The sequence below is a fragment of the Otolemur garnettii genome, unplaced genomic scaffold (assembly GCF_000181295.1).
Source record: "Otolemur garnettii isolate 467f Iridium unplaced genomic scaffold, OtoGar3 scaffold00114, whole genome shotgun sequence".
NCBI classification, from domain to species: Eukaryota; Metazoa; Chordata; class Mammalia; order Primates; family Galagidae; genus Otolemur; species Otolemur garnettii.
In genome coordinates this window covers 5,318,941-5,335,673 of record NW_003852509.1, presented here as the reverse complement: position 1 = coordinate 5,335,673, position 16,733 = coordinate 5,318,941, and the positions used below count along the sequence as shown (strand labels likewise).

At 35.7% G+C, this 16,733-nt stretch overlaps 1 non-coding gene across 1 annotated transcript; it reads right to left on the bottom strand.

Moving 5' to 3' along the window:
* Positions 1 to 2,542: 2,542 nt before the first annotated feature.
* LOC111727618 lies at positions 2,543 to 2,649 on the bottom strand. Its single transcript, XR_002775121.1, has one exon. It is a non-coding gene; the product is annotated as a U6 spliceosomal RNA (small nuclear RNA).
* Between the last annotated feature and the right edge of the window lie 14,084 nt (positions 2,650 to 16,733).

Sequence of the window (16,733 nt, the reverse complement as noted above, 5' to 3'; positions counted from 1 at the left end):
GAGGAATTAAGACTTTCTCTGATGAGCAAACATTTTGAAAAAAATTATCATTACTAATCCGGCTCTTCAGGATGTTCTCATCTGTATTACACATGGATTAGCACAATAGACTCCCACCAGTGTAAAATTACCCAGATGCTAAAGGTCAAAGCTGAGATACCCCAAATGGCCCAAGAGGTAAATCAAGCTTCAAAGCTTTGCACAAGATAAACAGAAATATACTCTACTTATCAACTCTCAATAAATGTGAATGGTTTGATTGCCTTACTGAAGAAACAAACAAACAAATATAAACCAAGGATCTGCTATCTCCAGGAAATGCATCTAATCCACAAAGACTCATTCTATCCAAAGTGAAGAGATGGAATATAATTTTCCATGCAAAAGGCAATGGAAAGAAAGCTGATGTAGCTATTTTCATTGCAGATAAAAGACTTTAAATCAGTAAAAGTTAAGAAAGACAAAGGCAGTCATTATATACTGGTGCAAGAAACAATTCAGCAATTCAAACATAACAATCCAACACAGGTATAGCCAGATTTATTAAGCAAACCCTGATTGACCTAAATAAAATGACAAACAGCAGTATTATAATAGTTGGGGACTTCAACATCCCACTAACAGGATGGAGCAGATCCTCCACACAGAAAATAAAGAAACAACAAACTTAAACATGATTCTAGAATATATGAGCCTAACAGACATTTATAGAACATTTTATCCCAAAACTACATAATATACATTCTTCTTATCAGCTCACAGATCAGTCTCTAAGATAGATCACATCCTAGGCCACAAAATATGTCTCAACAAATGGAAATTATACCATGTATCTTCTCAGATCACATGAAATAAAATTAGAAATCAGGCTCAACTCCCATAGCTAAGTGGTTAGAGCTCCAGCCACATACACTGGGATTTATGGGTTCAAATCCAACCCAGCCCTGCTAAACAACAATGACAACTACAATAAAAAAAAAATAGCCAGGAGTTGTGGCAGGCTTTTGTAGTCCCAGCTACTTGGGAGGCTGGGGCAAGAGAATCACTTAAGCCCAAGAGTTTGAGGTTGCTATGAGCTGTGATGCCAGGGCACTCTACCAAGGGTGACATAGTGAGACTCTGTCACACATACACACACAAAAAAATAGAAATCAGTTCCAACAGAAACATTCATCTCTCCACAAAGTCATAGATCATAAACAACCTATTGCTGAATAATAGTTGAGTCAAGGAGGAGAAAAAGATGGAAATAAAAAGATTCTTTGAATAAAATGATAATGGGACACAAGTTATAAAAATCAGTGGAACACAGCAAAAGGAGTCATGAGAGTAAAATTCATAGTCTTAAAGGATCACATCTAAAACATAAAGATCACATACAACCTTCTGAATCATCTCAAGGAACTGGAAAAGGAAGCACAAACCATTCCTAAACCCAGTAGAAAAAAAGAAACAACCAAAATCTGAGTAGAACTAAGTGAAATCAAAAATCAAAGAACTATACAGAAAATTAATAAAACAAAAAATTTGTTCTTTGAAAAGATAAACAAAATGGATAGGCCTCTTGCTAGGTTATCCAAAAACAGAAAGAAAGGGACGTTATTAAGCCCAGTCAGAAATGAAAAAGGAGAAATCACAACCAATACCACAGAAATCAAAAACATCAGTCTTGAGTGCTATAACAATCTCTATGCTCAGGAACTTGAAAACATGGAGGAAACTGATAAATCCTTGGAAACACATAGCCTCCCTATGCTCAACTAGGAAGAAATAGAATAAGTCAGACCAATATCAAGCACCAAAATCACAGAAGCAATAAAAAATCTTCAAACTCAAAGCAATCCTGGAACAGATGGTTTCACACATGATTTCTATCAAATTCACAAAGAACTGGTACCTATACTGCAGAAAGTGTTCCATATTATTGATAAGAATGGAATCCTCCCAAACCCATTCTATGAAGCCAATATCACTTTAGTACCAAAGCCAGAAAAGGTAACAACTATAGAAACTATAGAAATAAGACTATAGACCAACATTCTCTATGAATATAAATGCAAAAATTCTCAATAAAATCTTAGCAAACCAAATCCAACTGCACATGACCAGCTGGCGTTCACATTAGAGATGGTTCAACGTTTGCAAATCTCTACATGTAATTCACCACATAAATAGAAACTGAAAGAAAGACCACACAATCCTCTCAATAGACACAGAAAAATCATTTGACAAAATTCTAGTCTTTTATGATAAGAAATCTCAACAAAATAGGCATAGATGGGACTCACCTCAAAATGGTTAAAGTCATATGTGACAAATCCACAGTCAACATCACAATGGATGGGAAAAAATTGAATGCATTCCCTCCTAGAACTAGAACCAGATAAGGTTGCCCACTATCACCACTTCTATTCAACATAGTGCTGGAGTCAGCCATAGCAAATCAGATATGAGAAGAAAATTAAGGGATCCAAATGGGGAAAGAAAAGGTAAAATTATATCATTGCTGATGATATAATCTTCTTTTTTTAGGCTTTTTTTTTTTAATATGTAATGCTTCATGAATTTACATGTCATCCTTGTTCAGGGGCCTTGCTAATCTTCTCTGTATCCTTCCAATTTTACTATATGTGCTGCTGAAGTAAGCACAATGATATAATCTTATATCTAGAAAAACCCCAGGAATTCAACAGAGACTCCTGGAGTTGATAAATTCAGCAAAGTTTCAGGTTAAAAAATCAATTGTGCACATATTAGTAACTTTCATATATGTCAACAAAGTCAAGTTGAGGATCAAATCAAAGATGCAATACCTTTCATAGTACCAACAAAGAAAATAAAATACCTAGGAATATATTTAACCAAGGAGGTGAAAGACGCTTACAGAGAAAATTAAGAAACACTTGAGGAAAAGTTGCAAAGCACATAAACAGATGGAAAAACATATCCTGCTCATGGATAGGCAGAATCAACATTACCAAAATGGTTATACTACCCAAAGTGATTTATAGATTCAGTGAAATGTATTGAATATTCATTTCCTCATTAAAATGCCAATAACATTTTCTGGAGATATAGAAAAAATTGTTCTACACTTCTAATGGAACCAGAAAAGACCCTAAATAGCCAATGCAACCTTACACAATAAGAACAAATCAGGAGGCATCACTTTACCAGACTTTAAGCTATATTACAAAGTTATAATAACCACAAAGCATGGTATTGACATAAAAACAGAGGCACAAACCTATAGATCAGAACAGAGAACACAGATCTGAAACTACCCTCATATTGCCATCTAGTCTTTGACAAAGAAACAAAAACACACACTAGGAAAGAGAATCCCTGTTCAACAAATGGTGCTGGGAAAATTGGATAGCCACATGTAGAGGACTAAAACAGAACTGTATCTCTCACTATTCACAAAAATTAATTAACAGTGGATAACAGATTTAAACATGAGGCATGAAACTATAAGAATTCTAGAGAAAATGTGGAAAAAACTCTTACATATATCAGTGTAGGAAAAGAATTCATGAGGAAAACTCCCAAAGCAATCCCAGCAACAACAAAAATAAATAAATAGGACCTGATTAAATTAAAAAACTCTGGACAGCCAAGGACACAATCAATAGAGCAAATAGACAACCTAGAGAATGGGGGAAATATCTGTATGCTATACATCTGAGAAAGGACCAATAACTAGAATCTACAAAGAACTTAAGCAAATCAGCAAGAAACAACCAAACATCCCCATTCAAAAGTGGGCCAAAGACATGAACAGAAACTTTTCAAAAGAAGATATGCTAAAAGGTCTCTAAGCATGAGGGAAATGCAAATAAAAACCAACACAATATTGTCCAACTCCAGTGAGAATGGATTGTAATTGAAAAGCCCCAATACAACAGATGCTGGTGTGGATGCAGAGAGAAAGAAACTCTTATACAATTTATTAATCCATTCATGAGTTGATGGGCACTTGGGCTTCTTCCATGACTTGGCAATTATGAATTGAGCTGCAATGAAATAATAAATTGTGGTATATGTATACTATGGAATACTAAGGAGCATTAAAAAAAATGAAGACTTTACCTCTTTTATGTTTACATGGATGGAACTGGAAAATATTCTTCTTAGTAAAATATTTCAGGAATGGAAAAAAATATACCCAATGTACTCAGTACTACTGTGAAACCAATTTATCGCTCACACATCACATGCATGTGAAAAATGAAACACAATTATAGCCTAGGATGAAGGAGTGAAGGGGTGGAAGAGGGGAAGGGAGGGAGGTAGGTTGATAGAGGGAGGGTTGGTAGGGGGACCACACCTATGGAGCATATTGCAAGTACAAGTTGGATCTCTCAGGTGTAGAGCACAAATGACTTAATTCTGTAATTGGGTAAAAGTGGTGAAGGCTATGTTGTTTAGTAGAATGTAAACCCTCCAATTTGTACAAATAATCAACACATTGAACCCCATAATGGCATAAGTGTATTTATGATCTATGTACAAATGACTGAATAAAAAAAAAGAAGAAAGAAAAATAAATAAATAAATAGTGATTAATTCTATCAGAGTAATTATAAGGTGATTTTTTAAATTAAGTAGTTTGGAAGAAATTATCATAGTCTTCCAAAAAGAAGCTAATAAAATATTGATAACATGTAAAAAAAAAAAAAAAGAAACTCTTACACAAGGCTCAGGGGACTGAAAACTAGTACAACTTCTATGGAAAGTAGTAAGGTGATACCTCAAAGAACTTAAAGTAGACCTACCATTTGATACAGCAATCTCATTACAGGTATTTACCCAAAGGAAAAAATAAGAATTTTATTTAAAAGATACTTGCACTACTACTTACAGTAGCACAATTCACAGTGTGGTATACTATGGAGTACTATTCAAATATAAAAATGTTGATCTAGTATCTTTTATGACAGTCTGGATGGAAATGGAGACCATTCTTCTAAATGAAATATCATAAGAATAGAAAAAGAAACACCACATGTACTCACCACTAAATTGGAAGTAACTGATCAACACTTACATGCACATATGGAAATAAACCTCAACAAAAATCAAACAGGTGTGGTGGGGGAGAAAGGCATGGGTAGATTCATACCTAATGCGTACAAATGCACACTATGTGGGTGGAGGGCACACTCGTAACCTTGACTCTGTACAAAGGCAAGTTATGTAAACAAAATGTCTGTACCCCCTGATATTCTGAAAGTAACAAAAAACACACCCAAATATTCACCCCCAAAGACTGTGAATACAAAGAAATAAATCAGTCTGAATAACACACAAAAAAAGAAATAAGACAATATCCTTGAAGATTCTATTAAACATTATGCTCTGATTTCATCTGGCTTACCTCATCCTGGCAATAGAGATATCAGTAAAAAATACTTTTTACTCTAAGAAAGTGTCTCAACTCCTGTGAGAAATGATATATAAAATTCTCTACTTTACTAAGAGTAAATAGTGTAAGTTTCCTTACTAGTTACTAAAATTCTCTACTTTACTAAGAGTAAATAGTGTAAGTTTCCTTACTATTTACTAAGTAAGTATTCTCTAATAAGAATAAGTATTATTCTTACTAAGTAAGTATTCTTAGTATTCTAAGTATATAAAATTCTCTACTAAGAGTAAATAGTGTAAGTTTCCTTACTAAGTATGTATTCTCTACTTTAAGAATACATACTTAGTAAGAATAATACTTAGTAGAGAATACTTACTTAGTAAATAGTGTAAGGAAAATAGAAGTAATTATAAGAAAAAAATAACAGAATGCAAGGCAGAGTTTCACAAAGAGTTGCAATATAAAGATAATAACATTGTAATAGAATGAATTATAATGAGAATAAAAAGGAAATCTGTTTGATGAAATGATTATAGATTAACTGCTACATGTTAAATTTTAGCTTTACATGACTTCTGGTTTGACTTAATTTCTTGTTTGGATGGCATCGCATCTTCTAAATTAATATGATGTAATGAACCCTTTTGGGACACCTCTGGCATAGACTGCTTTTTTACTGTATCAGCCAGGTCTTGATGAAGTTGTTACAACCTGTTAAGATATTTTTGTTACCAATTTTGGAAAGCATCTTATTATTAAATTGCAATAATATTTATTTTTTTTATTAAATTATGGCTGTGTACGTTAATACAGTCATGGGGTACAGTGTGCTGTTTTTATATACGATTTGAAATATTTTCATCCAACTGGTTAACACAGCTTTCATGTAATTTTCTTAGTTATTGTGTTAAGACATTTATATTCTACATTTAGAAAGATTCACATGTACCCTTAGAGGATGAACCATAGGCGTGATAACTCTAACATACATACTTTGAAAAATATCACCACACACTTTGCTAGAAACAAGGTATGTTACTAGGCTGATAGAGAAAATACATTTATAATCTAGATAATTCTATATTCAACTAGATTCAAACTTTAGCCATAACCAAATATTACTTTAAATTTTCTTTGAGGAAGTTTGAAAATTATTTATCTTTTTGATGCTTGCATCTATTTCTGCTTTGTCTTTTTCATATTGATACAGTCTTTCTTTTAAATGATTATTTTCACTGATCAACTCTTTGTTTCTTCTAGCAGAAGACATTGCATTACACTTGGATACACCGCCCCATAGTAGGACCACTAGCCCTGCATGTATTTAGGAAGATAAAATTTCCTCAAGTTCTTTAAGTTTCTTTTTCCTGAGAATATTCTATAGACATTGTACTTCTGTTAACATTTTTATAGTCAGTCATAAGAGTTACATTGACTGATAAATGACATCATAAACCTAGGCATTCTACTAAGCACTTCAACTAATAGCAATGAACTTAATGATCACGTTTCTGGAAAAAGCTGAAAATCTAAGCATTCTAATTTTCTCAGACCTTTTCACTCTACTTCCAGTGCTTCCTGCCCCCCAAATCACGGTTACTCCTGTGGGTAAATATGTGAATACAAAAGGAGCCTTTTACTTTAAAACACCACTGGTAAATAAGATTCAATGTATAGCACTCTTCTTAGAAAATCATGAGATAATTTGCTATCATATTATTTAATTACTTTTGTTTCCTCTGTGTAAAAAATGTGAAATAGGGGAAATACACTGTACTTTTTTACTAGAAACAAAATATTTACCAATAAATTATCACTGAATACATATTATGACATATTAATTGTTCTCAAAAGCTCTTTGTATCAAAATAAGATACTACTTGGAGAAAACGTACTTTTCTCAAAAGTGAGGAGAATGACATTCTAAACATGGTCTCTGAACTGGTTGTCCTCCTCCTCACCTGTAAGTGGAAATAATAAACTCACTTCTCCATTAATATACCAAGGACATGAAATCACTTCCAGAGGATAGAACATCTCTTTTTCATCTATTGTTCATTATCTATTGTTATTATGAAAATCTCTTTTTAGTAGCTTTGTGATATAGAAAGTATCAATTACTATGGAAATATTAAAACCCTCTTTGGATGAGCCCATAATGAATGTCACTATCTCACCTGGTGCAAGTGAATGGAGTTGAATTAATAACATCGCTTGATGAGAAAAAATGCCACCACCACCACCATTCCAAATATGTGTATTTTATACATACCTCTGCATATGTGTGGGGCTTAAAAACCTCTATATTTTCTATGATACCTATAGTTTTTTGTTGTTGTTGTTTTGGGAGTTTTTTGAGACAGAGTCTCACTATGTTGCCCTTGGTAGAGTGCCCGTGGCATCGTAGCTCACAGCAACCTCAAACTCTTGGATTTAAGAGATTCTCTTGCCTCAGCCTCCCGAGGATCTGGAACTACAGGCGCCTGCCACAATGCCTGGCTATTTTTTTTGTTGCAGTTGTCATTGTTGTTTGGTAGGCCTGGGCTGGATTTGAACCCGCTAACCTCGGTGTATGTGGCAACGCTGTAACCACTGTGCTACGGGCACTGAGCCTATGATGCATAGAGTTTTTAAAATAAGTATACACACACACACACACTTGAAAATACCTCAGAATTCATTTTTCTTTTTTTCTTTTATTTATTTATTTTTTCTTTATTTCTTACAGCATAACTGTGTACATTAATGCAGTCATGGGGTACAGTGTGCTGCTTTCATATACATTTTGAAATACTCTCATCAAACTGGCTAACATAACCTTCATGTCATTTTCTTAGTTATTGAGTTAAAACATTCATACTCTGCTTTTAGAAAGATTCACTTATACCGTTGTAAGATAAACCATAGAGGTGACCCCACCAATCACCCTCTCTCCCCCCAGAATTCATTTTCTCTTGAGACAGTTTTATCTCCCCTTTTGGGCAGCAGTACTTGGTCAGAATCTTGTCCTGCAATGTTCCAGCTTGTGTTCTCCAGTATGTTGCCTCTGGGTGTCACTCTCCTCTTGTACAATCTAGGGATACGTTAAGTTTTTGGTCTTAATAGCATTGTGAAAAATATGTCAGAAATATTAGTATCTAAGAGTATGACCTTTAATAAAACCATTAAAAGGAAGTAGCTTATTAAAACACATGAACCTTCATCTCTCAAGAATTACTCAAATTTTGATTACATAAATGACAGCTTAATTCACCAAAGAGCAAAAACAGTTCTTAACTACAAGCAGATATAGAATTGTGAAAAAAAAAATGCTTTACAAACCATCAAACCACCTTGATTAAACTAGTTAGCCTGTATGTTAAGATAAAAATATCCAAATTAGCATTTATATGAGTGATTAAACTCTACTTACCCTCTGTTCCTTCATTCAGAAAACAGATCTTGAGTATCCAATAGATGCCAAGATTTATAATAAACAATTTTAGTTATACATGTCATAGTTTATTTTTAAGACAAAGTAACATTTTTAGTTTGTTTTAAACCTCTGTATATAAAATATACGAAATTAAAGGAATATTATAAGCAATATTGATGAAATTAAGTTAAAAACATGAAATATTTACCAAAGATTAATTTTCCTGATTCAAATGATTTTTTTCCTGTCCTCAACTTCATACTTAGTTTTTTCAGAGTTGGCTCAAGTTGTTTTATCAATTCAACTTCTTTCTATATTCCTCTTCTTGTCTTTTTAGCCATTGCCTTATTTTCTTATACAACATATCAATGTGTCTTCTCTCTTTCTTCTTTTAAGGGAAATTTGCAGTTAAATATGTGTTTAAAAAAATTTTTTTTTTTTGTTAGAGGCTCGGCTCCTGTAGCACAGCAGTTACGGCGCCAGCCACATATACCGAGGCTGGTGGGTTCAAGCCTGGCCTGGGCCTGCTAAACAACAACAACTGCAACAAAAAAATATCTGGGCGTTGTGGTGGGCACCTGTAGTCCCAGCTACTCGAGAGGCTGAGGCAAGTGAATTGCTTAAGCCCGAGAGTTTGAGGTTGCTGTCAGCTGTGACACCACAGCACTCTACCAAGGGTGACATAGTGCAACTCTGTCTCAAAAAAATAAAATTAAATAAATAAAACTTTTTTGTTAGAAAAGAAAAAGTTCATTTTGTGACCTGCCCCTTCATATGTTGGTTTATTACCCTAATAAAATTTCCACTTCTATTTCTCCTGTTTTAAATTTCCCACTTCAGTCGCTTCCAAAGGACATACACTTAAAAGCTGGAGATCAAAGAACACTGTGCTCCTTGGCAAGTTTCTGTTACTAGTAACCCCAGCAAATATTATGGAAAAGGACATTGAGAACTGTTCAGTGAAGTTACGAGTTGAAAATTACCTTTTTTCCACACAATCATAAGTACTCCTCAATGAAGGCAGATGGATTAGAGTTAACATATCAAAAAGAACTTACTGTTTACGAACAAGTTTAGCCATTTACTAGAAATCAGTTTTTACCTTTATGAAAAATTATAGGTAAAACTAAAAATAACTTGCAATGTACAACAGCATTTTCAGATCAGGTGTCTTTCACACAACATATAACCGCAGATTACTATAATCCAGGACAAGTAATGAGTCTAACATCTGTTACCCCACACTTTTTATGTTTCTTTGTCTGGCAACACCTTCAACTTGTCTTATTCATTATTATATATTAATTAAACCATTTAAAAATCCCTTTGGAACAAGATGGGTTCTAATAATTAAACAATACAGAATAATATAATACATGCTTTCAACATGAAACTCTGAATTAGTTTTATTTGTGCATGAGATAGGAGATGTTGAATAAACTAACCAGGAATCCATTTTACATGTCACACTTCTTTGGCATAAAACTGTATAAATTTTAAAAATATATTCTGAGTTGAGAAAAATGTCCATTTCATGGTATTGAATTGTAATTTAAACCCTCTGAAGAATAATTTAGAAATACTGATCAAGGATTATTTTTTAGAAGCTCCTATACCTTAGCCAATTCAATGTAATTCTATATTGAAGAATTTATGCAAAGTAAATGATTAAAAACATAGAGAAATTATACAAAAGATGTGCATTGGAGTATTAATTATAATACAAAAAATTAAAGTTCAAACTACATTTTGTTAAATAATGAGATTTCTATATGCTGGACTTCTTTATAGCCAATAAAATTATGACTGAAAAAAAATTCATATCTTTTGCCTACTTGTTGATTGAAGTCATTTTTTTCACTCTTGCTGATTTGTTTGAACTCCTCGTAGATCCTGGATTTGCCAGCAGCATAATTTATGAATATTTTCTCACATTGTGTAGGTTGCCTGTGTATTCTGTTGATTATTTCCTTTGCAGAAACTTTTAGTTTGGTAAAATTCCTTAAAAATTTTTCTAATTTATATGGGGGTGCCTATAATTTTATTACACAGTTTCCTTTTCTAAGGTTCATCTCCTGGTTGTAGTAGTGCCTTTTACCCAGAAAGTGTGCAATATAACTGCACAATGTACCTATAGGGCAGATATTTACGCAACCTTTTCCACATTCCCCACCTTAAATTTAATTGAGTTTTTCTTTCACTTGCACACGTAGTTGTTAATCTATTGGTTCTAAAGTACTGAACATACTTGTTTCTCTTATTGTGGTACTTTGCTTATGATAATGATTTTCAACCAGTGTGCTGAGGCATACTGATGTGCGGTGAGAAGATCTTAATTGTGCTGAGAAAAGTTTTAATGATCCTTAATTAAATTACTTTCAGAAGAAGTTCAATGCACAGTACGTGTACATGTTAAAATTAAAACCTCTTGGCTCAGCGCCTGTGGCTCAAGTGGCTAAGATGCCAGCCACATACACCTAAGGTGGCAGGTTTGAATCCAGCCCGGGCCCGCCAAACAACAATGATGGCTGCAACCAAAAAATAGCTGTGTTCCCAGCTGCTTGGGAGGCAGAGGCAGGAGACTCGCTCGAGCCCAGGAGTTGGAGGTCGCTGTGAGCTGTGATTTCACAGCACTCTACCCAGGGAACAGCTTGAGGCTCTGTCTCAAAAAAAAAAAAAAATTAAAACCTCTTTAAATTGATTGTGTGAGTATATCATTATTATAATAAATAAATACTGTCTTATTTCTAAAGTGGGAGGCATGTAGCCTTGAAAAATAAAGTTTTGTGACATGTCCATAGTTGGCATAATTTGACAAGGATTTGCCAGTGAACAATGTTGATATCATCCAAAATGGAAGCCGTATGATTCAGCAATGCCTTGGTGTGCCTGAGTAGTAAGGAGATGTACCTCATATTGAACATGTCATACAGTTCTGTCTAGATTTAAAATAGTAAAGGAGTGGGACACAATTACTTTGCTAATTCAAGTTTTGAAAATTTTCCAAGTGTGTTTAATTAATACCAGTATTTCTTTTTTCAAAAGTCTGAGTTGTTTATTTACTTACTTTTATTATTTTTGATTTGGGCAAATTTTTATTACATAGTGTTCAATGAAAATAGACACTTTTAGCAAAGAAATGAAAATCAGATGACACCAATACATAAGCAACTAAATTAGAAACAATTAACCTGCCAGGCTGGGCTCGGCGGCTCATACCTGTAATGCTAGTACTCTGAGAGGCTGAGGTGGGTGGATTGCTTGAGCTCAGCAGTTTGAGACCAGCCTGAGCAAGAACAAGACCCATCTATACTAAAAATAGAAAAACTAGCTGGGCAGTGTGGTCCCAGCTACTTGGGAGACTGAGGCAAGAGGATCACTTGAGTCCAGGAGTTTGAGGTTTCTGTGAGCTATGATGATGCCTGGGCACTCTACCCAGGCAACAGAGTGAGATTCTGTTTCAAAAACAAAACAAAACAATTAGTTGTCAATATAATGAAGATTATTTGTTGCTCAGTTTTGTGTGTCATAAATCACCACATCCCACATGCATAATTTGTGGAGCTATGGTTCATAGCAAATTACAGAGATGTTTACAATCCGTACATCCCCACTTGTCCAAAAAGCTGGTGGAATATTTAAAACAATTTGCATTCAGTAATACTAAACCAGAAAAATATGGACCAAATATGCAATGATAAGAGATAAAGAATAAGCAGCAAGTTACACAGTTGGAGAAATCGTAGCTAGGAAAATGAAATCTCTTACAATGGCAGAATTCATTATTTTACTAGCCTGCTGTGCAACTGTAAAAACATTGTTTGGAGAAGGATATGAAAAGGAAATTTTTAAAATTCCACTTTCAGATAATACAATTTCTCAGCATGTTAAGGATTTGTTGAAAATATGAAATTTAAAGCAATATCTCACCTCAAAGAAGAAAACCTGTTTGCAATTCAGTTTGATGAATCTACTGGTATCAGTGGTAAACCACAACTTCTAGCATTCAGTAGATTTATCTATAAAGAAGAAATCATAGGACAGTTTTTATTTTGTCAGCCATTCCAAACAACAAGGGGGGAAGATAATTTTGATTTGATTGATAATTACTTTAATTCTAATGACTTGTCTTGGGATTCCTGCATAAGTATTTATACGGATGGAGCCCTGTCTATGTCCAGAGGTGCAAAAGGATGGGTTACACTTGAGAAAAAAAAAATCCAAAAATTATTTTTACACATTGTTTTCTATTCAGAGAAGTGCTAGTGTCAAAATCATTATTACCTGAATTATAAAAGGTCCAAAAATGATACTACTAAAATTATTAATTATTTAAAAAGCAGGTCATTGCAATCTAGATTATTTGCAGAATTATGTCCCTCAATGGATGTTTCTTATCTATAACTCTTATTATATACACAAGTTAGATGGTTATCTCAAGGAAGAGTTGTATCAAGAATTTTTTTTTTTTGAGACAGAGTCTCAAGCTGTCACCCTTGGTAGAGTGCTATAGTATCACAGCTGATGGCAACCTCAAACTCTTGAGTTTAAGCGATTCCCTTGCCTCAGCCTCCCACGTAGCTGGGACTACAGGTGCCCACCACAATGCCTGCTTATTTTTGTTGCAGTTGTTTAGCTGGCTCAGGCCGGGTTCGAACCCGCCACCTTCAGTGCATGTGGCTGGCACCAAGCCAGTATCAAGATTTTATGAATTAGAGTGGAGCAAGATGGTGACTAGAAACACGTCCCTACTAGCCTCCTCCCAGCAAGGCAGGGGAAAAAAAAAAACCCTATCATCTCCAGCCAGGGAAACTACTTGGAGTCATCACTCTGAGGGGACACTAAGGCTGCAATGAACTACAGGAGCCAGGGAGGAGGTAAGGAAGACAAGTGCATGGGAATGGGTGGGAGCCAGCTGGCCAGCCCTCAAACAGAGGGCTGGAGACATGAAGGGGCTATCTTGCAGGTTTTTAATTTGGGGCTGGACTGCACATTAGAACTTCTGTGGAGGTCTTAGATGAGTGGGTGGATTCCGTGTACATTGTCCAGGTTTGAATACCTGGTGGGGTGAATCTCCTACTGGCTTGGCTGCTAGCTGGGCTGCCATTGGGGGAAGGTCATGTGGGAGAAACTGTCCACAGAGTCCTAGTACATGGGAGGCTCTGGCATTCCCTGAACTTAAGCATCCACTCCTGGGGGAAGCTGACTGGCTCTCATACCCATGGGAGTGGTCGTCCTAGAGCACTATGAAAGATGCCTCCTAAGAATTCTGGTGAGACCTTAAAGATCTGAATGCTGATGATAAGTAAGCACTGACTGTCAGTGCCCTCTGTGGTACCCCATCACCATGGGAATAAAAACAGCCGGGACACAGATTGAAGGTACAAGCCTGCAAAAGGTGGGCTTCCCATTATGCAGGGAGAGCCCTGAGTAACCTCTCTCATGGACTTTTATTGAAGCATTATACAACAGGTGTGGGGGGTCCACATACTGGAGCTATGGTGCTTAATGATCACTATGTGCTCTTTCCCCAGGACTCGACTCCCACCCTGCTGAACCACAAATGTCCAGAGTATAACACCTGCTTGCGAAGGAACCTGATCTTATCTCATTAACTCATGCACTTCCTTGAGGGCTTGTCTCCTGGCTGCAAAACATCTCCACGCTGGCTAAGAGATTGTCTCAATCCCAGCGCCTCCCTCAAGAACTGGTGGCGCTTCTATAAGCCTGGTGCTTGGTCTCCTACAACTGACTATGGGCAACTAAGTCAGGAAGACAAGACCCCATCTCCTCCACAACTAAAGAGTAGTTTCTGGCATGTGTTCTCTGTCTCCTAACACCACAGTGCCACCTGGTGTCCAGAGTTTTTTTCTTTCCTCCTTTTTGTTGCTGGGGTTATTGTTATTATTGGTTTGGGGGTTTGGGTTTTGTTTTGTTTACTTGTTTTGTTTTGGTTAGGTTAGTTATATTCTTAACTTTGATTTTTATTTTCTTCAGTCCCTTATATCCTGTTCTCTCTTTCTTCTTTATTTCTCTTCTTTTTTCTCTCTCTTGGTTGAGATTTTTTCTACTTTGCTCATCTTTTCCACATGAATTTCTCATATAACAGCTAAGATATCCCTTTTTTTCTTTCTTTATGTTGTGTAATTGCATTTTTATTTACCCTTACCTATTTTTTATTTTTCTTTCTGAGTTCTGGAGAGTAATGGCAGTAATCTAGCTCAAGATCATGAGCTTACAGTCCAGGGTGTCCTTCTAGCTTTGGCCTTTGGAAAGTCAGTGCTGGCAGGTCCCCACTGTGACATACTGCTGAATTGTTCTTTTCTTTTCTTCTCTTTCTCTTTCTACAATTGGTGGAAGTGGGAGGTCTTGCTTTTTCCTGGACTCATAAGGAGCTCCAAATTTTGAAGGACCCACCTATCAGAGCACCCCAAAGTCCTAGAGTTGCAGATGTGGCAGTAGCTTCCTGCCAAATAATATAATTTCTCCTGTCACTCTTTCTTTCTGTCCTCTCTTTTTCTCTAGTTCTTTTCTTTCACCCACATTCTTGCTTGTTTTTTCTTTTTCTTCCTAACCTTTCCCTTTCTTTCTCACTGCTTGGTCTTTACTCGTCTCTTCCTTTTGGCTTTATATCAAAAGGCCATTTTCAAACCTAAGCTCTGAGACTAGGCAATTCAAGGCAAAGGAGGCAGTAACAAGGAATAGACAGTGAACAAGAAGAAAATACACATGGGGAGGAACGAACAGAAAAATCCTGGCACCATGAAAAACCAAAACAGAGCAACCCACCCCCAAGGGACCATAACACAGCTACTGCAGAGGATTCCATGGATAAAGAACGAATGGAAATGATACAAAGGGAACTTAAAATGTGGATAGAAAAGGCAATAAAGGGTATTGCTGAGAAAGTGGAAAAACAGAATCAAAAAATGGATAAAAGATATGACGAATATAGAAAGGATATATCTCAGCTTAAGGAATTGAAGGGATCAATCAGGACACTTTAAGATGCAGTAGAAAGACCATGGAGAAGAAAGAATCTCAGAGCTAGAAGATAAAGTTTGTGAGCTAACCCAGGTAAAGAGGTAGAAAAGAAGAGAGAGAAAACAGAAAGTTCCACACAGAGAACTATGGGACTTCACAAATTATTCAAACATAGAAATTATAGGTCTCCAAGAAGGGGAAGAAGAATGTCCCAGAGGAATGGGAGCCCTGTTGGGTATATCATAAAGAAAAACTTCCCAAGTTAATCTAAATATTTCAAAACTCTCCTTTAGAGAGAAAACCCTGGGTCTTCTCTCCACAACCAGAGCATCTCCAAGACACATTGTAATAAAGTCCAAAGTCAAAATGAAGGAGAAAATTCTGAAAGCAGCCAGGAGTAAGCATCAACTGACCTACATGGGCAAATCCATCATGGTGACAACAGACTTCTCAACTGAAACTTTTCAAGCCAGAAGAGACTGCTCATCTACCTTTAACCTTCTTAAACAAAACAGATTTCATCTCCAAATTCTATATCCTGCTAAGCTAAGCTTCACAACTGATGGAGAAATCAAATATTTTACTGATATACAAATACTGAGGAAATTTGTCACATCAAGAGCAGCTCTATAGATAATACTTAAACCTATTCACCACCCTGACCATCACAATGGACCACCAGCAAAATAAATACCCAGAAACTAATTGGCAAAACCTAGTTTTCACAATGGTACAAAGGATAAAACTAAGTAATGAACTCTCTCAAAATAAGATGAACAGAGCTCCATCACACTTATCAATTCTCTCAATAAGGGTTAATGGCTTCAAATCCCCACCTAAGAGGCACAGGATAGCTGATTGGATAAAAAAACACAAACCATCCACTTGATAGCTTTAAGAGACACACCTAACACTGAAGGACAAATCAAGTCTCAGGGTAAAGGGATGGAAAGCAGTATTTCAGGC